The sequence below is a fragment of the Paramormyrops kingsleyae genome, unplaced genomic scaffold (assembly GCF_048594095.1).
Source record: "Paramormyrops kingsleyae isolate MSU_618 unplaced genomic scaffold, PKINGS_0.4 ups33, whole genome shotgun sequence".
NCBI lineage: Eukaryota > Metazoa > Chordata > Actinopteri > Osteoglossiformes > Mormyridae > Paramormyrops > Paramormyrops kingsleyae.
Window position 1 is genome coordinate 600398 of NW_027325971.1, and position 9608 is coordinate 610005.

A 9608-nucleotide genomic window follows, 5' to 3' on the forward strand; every position below is an offset into this window, starting at 1 on the left:
CATGTTGGCACAAGGTGCTGATTACTGTGTGCATTTTAATCTGGGCTCTTCTCTCATAAAACATAAACTTTTGTGAGATAGTAAAGATCGAGTTTAGTAACTTTATTAGCACTTAATGCTCTAGTCCCTCGGACTTTGCCCTGAAACATCTTTATGACTTACGACTTCGGCTGCTGTAATTGGGAACTGTCGTGCCTTCGCCCTCGGCTAGCGCGATGCTAACCTACTCGGCAGCGGACCTCCTGAGCCTTAACAACAGCAACGTCGCTGTGGATCATCTGGACATCCTCACCATCAAGCGGCTGGGTCTCCTTCGCCGACGTCCGTATGTCCACAGAAGTTGCCGAAGAAAGTTTATTCTCCATCGGACAGGACTCTCCATGCCGGTTATCTGGTCAGCTGAATGTTCTGGCGTACGGCGATTACGTCATCAGAACACTGCGGCTTCTGGGATTTGTAGTCCGAATATCACTGCAGTGACTCCTGTGGCTCTTCGGATGCGGGAAGTAAAACGTGGAGTGGATTTTAATCTTCTCAGGACTTTTAAAAGGCATATGGCGGCGCCTCCTTTTAAAGTTGGACTACTTAACGTTCAATCCTTGAGTAACAAAGCATGTCTCATTCAAGAGCATGTCCAGGAAAAGGATTTGGATATAATCTGCCTCACAGAGACCTGGCATCAGCCTAATAGTTTCTCTGTCCTCAATGAGGCCTGTCCACCTGGATATAATTACCTTCAAAGAGCACGAAGCTCGGGTCGCGGCGGTGGCTTAGCCGTCATTTTTAAAGGTCATTTGGGCCTTTGTCCTGCGCCTTTGCCTGTGCTGTCTTCCTTTGAATGCTTGGCCTTCTCTTCCAAGCCACCGCACTCAATGACAGTACTGCTTATCTACAGGCCCCCTAAATATTCCCCCTCCTTCCTCTCAGAGATATCGGAGACCTTGTCATCATTCTGCACCACTTCATCCAATCTGCTCATACTGGGTGATCTCAATATTCATGTTGATATTCCCACAAATCATCAAACTGCTGAATTCCTCCAACTGCTGGACTACTTGGACTTGAAACAACATGTCAAATCTCCAACACACTCTAGAGGACACACCTTGGACTTAGTCATCACGAACTCTCTACCTGTGCATCATCTTTCCGTATATGACCTGGGTGTGTCAGACCACAAAGCCATTTACATGGAGTTACCCTTTCAAAGTTCTCTCATGAAGCCAAAGCGGCAGATTTCCTTTCGAAATCTAAAAGTCATTAACCCTGAACTTCTTTCAGCTGATCTTAATGACCACATTCCTGTTTCTTTACCAATCTCCACCAATTCAGTAGATTTCTACAACTCCACCCTCTCCACTATTTTGAACCGCCACGCTCCCGCTAAAACAAGGACAGTTGCCTTTTTGCGCTCAGCTCCATGGTATACACCGGAGCTAAGGAAACTAAAGGCAGCTGGTAGAGCGCTTGAGAGACGCTTCTTAGCTTCGGGTCTGCTAGTCCACAAGCTAGCTTACCAGGAACACCGCAAATCATATGCACGCGCTCTCAAAAATGCTCGATCACGTTTTTACTCATCCATAATCTCCAATAACCCGGGTAACTCTAAGACTCTTTTTTCCACCATCACCCACCTCCTCCAGCCTCGAACACCATCACTCGCCGACCCTACTAATGACCTCTGCAATAAATTCATCTCCTTCTTTCAAAATAAGATCCTAACACTCCGCTCTTCACTTGCAACTCCCCTCACTGCTCACACTACTGGTGTCAACACACTTCTAGGGAACCCTTCCCTCTTCTGGTCTTTTCCTCAGGTCTGTGTGAAGGAGGTTGAGGCCGCTGTTAGGGCTATGAAACCCTCTACATGCGCCCTTGACCCCTTCCCAACAGTCCTAGTCAAGGCAAATCTGGCCTCCCTCGGGCCCCTTATTACTACCATCGTCAACCAGTCCCTCCAGTCTGGTTATGTTCCCTCCACTCTGAAATCAGCCATAATCAAACCCCACCTTAAAAAGCCTAACCTGGACCCTCAAGACTTGGCAAATTACAGACCCATTTCCAATCTCCGCTTCCTTTCGAAAGTTCTGGAAAAAGTGGTCTCAGTTCATCTTCAAAGACATCTACACGACAACAAAATTCTGGACAAATTTCAATCTGGCTTCCGCTCGGCACACAGCACCGAAACAGCTTTGATCCGGGTCTCAAATGACCTATTGATCACTGCAGACCGTGGCTCCTCCTCTCTCCTCGTCCTTCTGGATCTGTCAGCAGCCTTCGATACAGTTGACCATGACATCCTCCTCCATCGTTTACGATACCTTGCAGGGTTCACCGGCATTGCCCTGGATTGGTTTAAGTCATTCCTTACAGACAGATCTGAGTTTGTCTCCATTGGACACGCTAAATCATTGAGCCATCCTGTCACTTGTGGTGTTCCTCAGGGATCAGTATTGGGGCCCATTCTTTTTAATCTGTACATGGCTCCACTTGGGCGCATCATTACCAGTTGTGGGGTCTCATTCCACTGCTACGCCGATGACACTCAGCTCTATTTGAAGCTGGGTAGCAATGCGTCTGAGGCCCCTTTCACTTCATCAGCCCCTTCGATATCTACGCCCTTCACTCCACCCACACTCACCGCCTGTCTGGATAAGATAAAGGCATGGATGGAGCAAAATTTCCTTCATCTTAACAGCTCAAAAACTGAAGTGATTCAAATTGGCACTCCACACCAAATTCAACAGCAAAAAATCGTCACTATCTCTTTCTCCGGTCAGAACATCTCTCTTTCTAAAACAGTCACCAATCTTGGTGTTATTTTTGACCCTCAACTTACTTTTGAAAACCATATCAAGCACATTTGCAAAATCTCCTTTTTCCATCTTAGAAATATTGCTAAACTCCGGCCTACACTATCCCTTTCTGATGCAGAAAAACTAGTGCATGCCTTTATCTCCTCCAGACTGGATTATTGTAACGCGCTTCTCATCGGGATTCCTGGCAAAAACATACAAAAACTTCAGTATGTTCAGAACTGCGCTGCCAGGGTCCTGATGAGAGTAAGGAAACATGAGCACATCACCCCCGTGCTCCGCTCCCTTCACTGGCTTCCCGTTACTGCACGGATAACCTACAAAATTTCCCTGCTTACCTTCCAATGTCTGCATGGTGATGCGCCAGCATATTTAAAAGAACTCCTCACTCCCCACTGTCACCCGCGCACTCTCCGCTCCACCAATACACACCTTCTCCTCCCTCCCAGGACTCGCTCCCATAACACTGGAGATAGGGCCTTTTCCAGTGCTGCCCCACGGCTGTGGAATGCCCTTCCTCTACATCTGAGGGCTCCACAGACTGTTACATGTTTTTAAAAAAACCTAAAAACATTTCTTTTTAACCAATGTTTTTAATGACTGCTTAACTAACTGTTTTATTCCTCTTTTATTGTTGTTTTTAATGTGACATTCTCTCACTGTCTGTATGCACTTTGAGATCTTCTATGTAAAATGTAAAGTGCATTATAAATTAAATTTATTATTATTATTATTCTCTAAGTACAATTTTTAAAGAGTGACCCCATATATTGCAAATGCCCCCATTTTTAGACAGTGGGGGCAAAAGTTGCCCCACCGCATATATATTGTGTGTATTGTGTGTTCCAACACTGCAGACATGTAAAATCTAGAAAACGTCTTAAATAATTGTGACTTGGCTGCAGACCATGGTACCCATGAATATCATTGTGCACCTTCATGGTGTTAATTGGAACCACAGAACTTGGTGTCTAAAAGGACTCCTGAAGAGGCACTGTGGGAATGTTAGCCAATTGATACACTCAGCTCTCTTTTAATTTGAGCTCATTTCACTTTAAAAACAAACGCTATACATTAGTTGGGTATCACTGTTGCCTGAAAGAGTCGTATGTTTCACCATTGCTGTTTAATCATTAGTATAATAATCTAGATCCTAATGCAGGAAGCACACAGTGTAAAGTGAGGTAAACCTTCAACAGCATGTCAGTCCATTGCAGGGCACTGGAAGCTGGAGAAATGCCATGTGAACAGAGGAAGCCTGCAAACTGCACACAGACGCAGTCATGGTCACATTCAAAGCCAACAGTCAGGAGTGCTGAGATGGCAGGGGTATGAGTCAGGTATCTAATATCTGGATAAACTAAAGAGACAGAGAGACTTTGGGGAACCACAGCAAGGGTAACAGAAGACATGGGCTTCTGACTATAAGGCATGACAATCCAACTCAATGTCCCCACTCTCACACACCCCTACCCTTAACAACCTGTATCCCCCACACACTCCTCCCACCTATGCAACAATCATTATTATTGAAAGCCCTACACTGGGCGACTTGTCTCAATGTAACCAGGTTCACTGAACCTACACCTATGGCTGTCCTTTCATGTGCCATCACTACATGACACCGCTTCAATCCTGGAGTGCTTCGTCACAAAATTAAATCAGTCACGGATCTTCTATTATCCAAAGATCTGTCAAATACTTTTTGAGTTATCACAATAATGAAATCAATTGTCTGGGGCTGTCCTTCTCTTTGATATTGCATGATTAGACATGATTAGACAGATAGACTTACCTACCTACCTGCTTACCTACCTACCACCAACTCTGCCTTGCATCCCCCCCCCCCCCCCCCAAAAAAAAATAAAAAAATCACATTCATCTCACTGTGGAGGGACAGTGCTGTTTATAGTCCTGATTTTGCTGCTTTGTGCTCCAGCTCTCTCTCTCCATCACACACAGACGCACCAGCACCTCCTACCCAACGCAAAAATGCTGCTACCAAACAGTCAGTTAAGAATAAAAAGAAACTAATTTTGAGAACAGAGGGAGGAAATGATCTGAAGATCATGTGGATTTCAGGCTGGCATTTCGCCAGCAGCTAGGAGACTCCTCTACGCAGGAACTGACTGCTGAGGGCACCGCGAAGGGTGCAGGGAGTGTGCACTAGGGGTGGCACGGTTCACAAAACCCACGGTTCGGTTTGTATCACGGTTTTAGGGTCACGGTTTTCGGTTCTGTACGGTTCTTGTTATTTTTTCTTTTAATCTTTAACACTCCAGAAATGTACTTCAGCATATGATATATAGCTTAATTATCCACAATTTAGGATACAGTATTAAAAAAGCTATATCATGTAATCATGCATAAACTGAATTTGACTTGACTTAAAGCACATTATTAAAATTATTAAACATTATTAATCCCAGAACAGTAATAAAATAAAAGTCTTGCCTTAACATAAATGCTAAAAGAATAGATCGCTTTAATCGCTATTACAGTTGGGTATGGGCACGCGGTCTTATTTAGAAAACATACAAAAAGAGACGCATATAATGTTTAATCATTCGTTTTGTATTTGTCCGGTCCACGGGGTTAATTTAATTGGGGATCGTTAAAATGATAGATCACCTATCTTGATTAAGCCTGATTCGGTTCGTTATATATATAAATATATATATATATAACGTGAAAAAAATTGGTATTAATTATATTGAATGTTCTTGAGTAATCGATAAAATCCAGTTTCTGTGTATGTACAAGACATCAATCTGTAATAGTTCAAAATATGTCCAGTTGATATGTCTAGTATGATCATCTGGCAATAGCCTGTAGGTCTGTGTGGTCAGACACTGCAATAAACAGAATTTTTAGGAACATGGCAAATGTTCACATTGCAGCATGGAAGCAGGCTCACTGTTACAACGCTGACCGGGGAAGCAGAGGCGAGGAGACCTAGGATCAGGGGAATGCGGGGTTTAATGAGCAAAAGGAACACAGACGAGCGGTAAAGCAGAATTGCAATATAATGACCGGACTGGAGAAAGAAACGGAAACGCGGACTTAATACAATGGAGTAATGACAAATTTGACAACAATCAGGAACAGCTGGTAAACACGGGGAATCCACACAGGGTTAACGATGGGGCGTGGCACACGGAAAGAGCGGACGATCGAGGCATGACACTCACTGGAGTGCTTTGTCACAGATAACTTACAGTAATTTTCTTTAACAAAGTGCCTAACCGCACATTAAATAAAGTCACACAACAAAGGTGCACAACAGTGTTCAGATGTTGTGCTATCGGTTGGCTGAAATTTAAACGTTTTCTTCAGAGACGGTGGTAACGCCGAAAACACGAGCTAAACGCAGCAAACGAAAGGCTACCGGAAATTACTTAGCTGGCTGAACTTTTACCGGAACTACGTCACAACGCTCTGTGCATACAGTTTTGGTGCGTTCGTTTTTCTCTCGGAACTCGGAAATTCCGAGTTGAGTGACATCACGTCCGACAATCTCCCGTTCGAGCTACCCACATCTCGGAACAAACATGGCTGCCTCCATGAACACGTTGCTGTGTGTTGTTGCTTTATATTTTAGCAGATTTGGAGTTTTACAAATGAAGAAAATGGAGAAATTTAGATTTTTCCGAGAGACAAACAAGAAACACGAACTAGTCAAACCACATTAAAAGCTTTATAAAATATTTTAGTACATTCATAGCGATATTCTTTTTTCGAACAGTAAATAAACTACAAACAAACCAAGTCGCCATGTTGAAATTACGTCACAAGGGCAACTCGGGCAACAAAATCTTATCCGACTTCAACGTCATAAAAGGGGCGTGTTTCCGACGGGAAGTGATGTTTTTCGTGACGTTTCGTGACGTTTTCATCCGAGTTCCGACTTGGAGAGAAATAATCGAACGCACCATATAGCCTATTCTTTCGCGCGAAAGGGAAACACACTGACGTCACATACGGGGCACGAGGCTACATTGCGCATGTCATGAACCGTCGAACCGTGCGACGCATGCATGCTCTGAACCGAGACAAGCGAACCGAACGGTTCGGTTTTTTTTCATGAACCGTGCCATCCCTAGTGTGCACACAGGGCACGTTCACCATCAAGAAAGGTGTCATGTAGCGTGACTGAATGCACTGAAGTGCCGTCTAGAGAGGCAAAAATGTCGCTATTGGCTGCCCGTTACATGGAAAAACATTGACCTGTGGGAGGAAACCGGAGAACTGAGAGGAAACCAGCAAAGATACAGGAAGACCATGCAAACTGCCCACAGAGAGCTGGACCAGATACCGAAACCACAAGCCTGGAGGTGTGAGGCCCCCAGGGCTGCCCCCAGTCTCTACCAGCTAGAGGGTAACTAGCTCTGCAAATCTGCTGCAGAGTGAAAGACAACCAGGTTTAGCCTTGACCCCTAACACTGATCTTGCCCCCTGATAAGCACTGAGACCTTCTGCAGTAATACATGAAGCTGGGTATTTAGACCCCTCTGACTGTACACACAGAAATGACTGGTGGCATCCCGGCTGTCTGCTCACATAACCACCTGTGCTGCTGAAATGACACCAGTAAGATCAATCACAGGCCTCATAGAAAACCAAAGGGTACAAGAGACAGGGGCAGTTTATCTGCACTGACTGATTGCTGTGAGAGAGTGGTGTCGAGCTGCAGCGATTGTTTGGGATTGTTTTTGGAGTGTTTTGAACGTATTTTGAACGTATTTTGAACGTATATTTTGAGTGTTTGTGTGCTTTACCTGTTTACGTGGGTGGCTGTTTTATTTCTATTTATTGTTCTTATTTCGGTCAGCGTGAGTGCTTGTCTGTCCTGTCTGTTAATTACCAGCGTGATTATTACTGACATTGAGCTGCGGGTGTCGCGTGAGCGGCGTTTTCTGTACGCGTTTAAACACCCGCGGGGCGATAATAACTAATAATATCTAACGTCGGTATAGTTACCCAGCGCCGGAAAAGGACAGTTGCTCCTGAGCTTTGCTCGGTCGCCAGTCGGGGCCGGGAGGACATTTTCCACTTTTTTCCCGCTCTGGCAGTAGCCTGCTGTGTGGGGGGTTTTTGTGGTTTTTCGACCTCCCAAGAGCAACTTCGATTTCGCTTTGTTTTTAGTTCATACTTGGTTCAAGCAGAAGTTCTTCTGGTAGGTAGTAGTAAATTTATCAGGTTAAAATTTTAAATACAATTTTAAATAAAAATAATAATTAAGTTCTGTTTTAACACAAGTAATAACTTATTTTAGGTACTCGGCACTTTACTGCATTTATCGTTACGCAAATTAATCTTTATAGTTAAATACACTATATAAATTTACTGGGCTGGGAGTACGGGGTCATAGTGAGTTAGTTAATTATGGGCCCGGCTCAGTGTTGCGTTTGCAAGATGTTTGCCCTTCTGGACGTTAGTGTCCAGTCGGACTTCATCTGCGAGCGATGTAAGCTAGTGGACTCACTCATGGTCAAGGTTCGCGACCTTGAGGAGCAACTGGCTCTCATCCAATGCAACAGTGAGCTAGAGGAGCTAGTTAATACGCCGTTTAGGGAGATGGTGTGTACGCCACTAGCGGGGAGGAGGGAGAATGAAGAGCAGAGAGGTCGAGAGAGTTGGGTGACCGTAGGTCGTAGACGCAGGAAAAGGCGTACACACGTTACAGAGGCGGCATCACCTGAGGTGTCTGTGTCTAACAGGTTTCAGGTGCTTCCAGCTTTAGAGCCGGAAGGGACTGGGGAGGCAGGTGGGCCCTTGGGCACTGAGGAGCCCCCTCCCCCCAGGAAGAGGGAGGTTGTGGTAGTGGGGGATTCAATTATTAGGGGAGTAGACAGTTATGTGTGCACGCGTGATAGAGGGTCCCGTACGGTGTCTTGCCTGCCTGGTGCCAAGGTAGGAGACCTTCCAGATCGTGTGGACAAGCTTTTGGCCCCAGCTGGGGTGGATCCAGTTGTCGTGGTGCATGTTGGCACCAACGACATAGGCAAGGGTAGAAGGGCTGTTCTGCAGGATAAATTTATAGAAGTCGCCAATAAGCTTAGAAGCAGAACGTCCATGGTGGTATTTTCTGAAATACTCCCCGTGCCACGCGCAAGTCAGGCTAAGTTAGCTGAGATAAGGAGATTAAATGCGTGGCTAAAAGGATAGTGTAGGAAAGAGGGGTTTAGGTTTATGGGGCACTGGAGGACCTTCTGGAACAGGTGGGACCTGTTCAAGCCGGATGGGTTGCATCTGAACCGGAGGGGAACCAGTGTACTGGGAAGGAGTATTTGTAGAGTAGTTGAGGAATGTTTAAACTAGGGACTGGGGGGGCAGGGAGGTCAGTTAAGTATGTAACTGGGGGGAAACGGAAAGCCCCAAAAAATCATATTATAAGTGGGCACCGTAATAGGCCTACCCTTTGTTGTCTGTATTTAAACACCAGGAGTATTAGGAATAAAATTCAAGATTTAGAGGCTCTTATCTCATCGGACTCTTATGATATTATAGCAATAACTGAAACGTGGTTGAGAGAAAAGGATGGACAAGAATATAATATGGATGGTTACACGTTGTTCCGTAAGGACCGGTAAGAAGGGAGGTGGTGTTGCAGTATACAGTATGTAAAGGAAAACTTGCAGGCAAGGGAGCTTACTGATATAAGTAAAACTACGGAAGCTATATGGGTAAAATTAGATGCTAAAAACTCAAATAGCCTAATTGTCGGTGTTTGTTACAGAGCACCTAATGTAGCTGCCGAGGAAAGCAGATTGTTATACAGTGATATTAGGA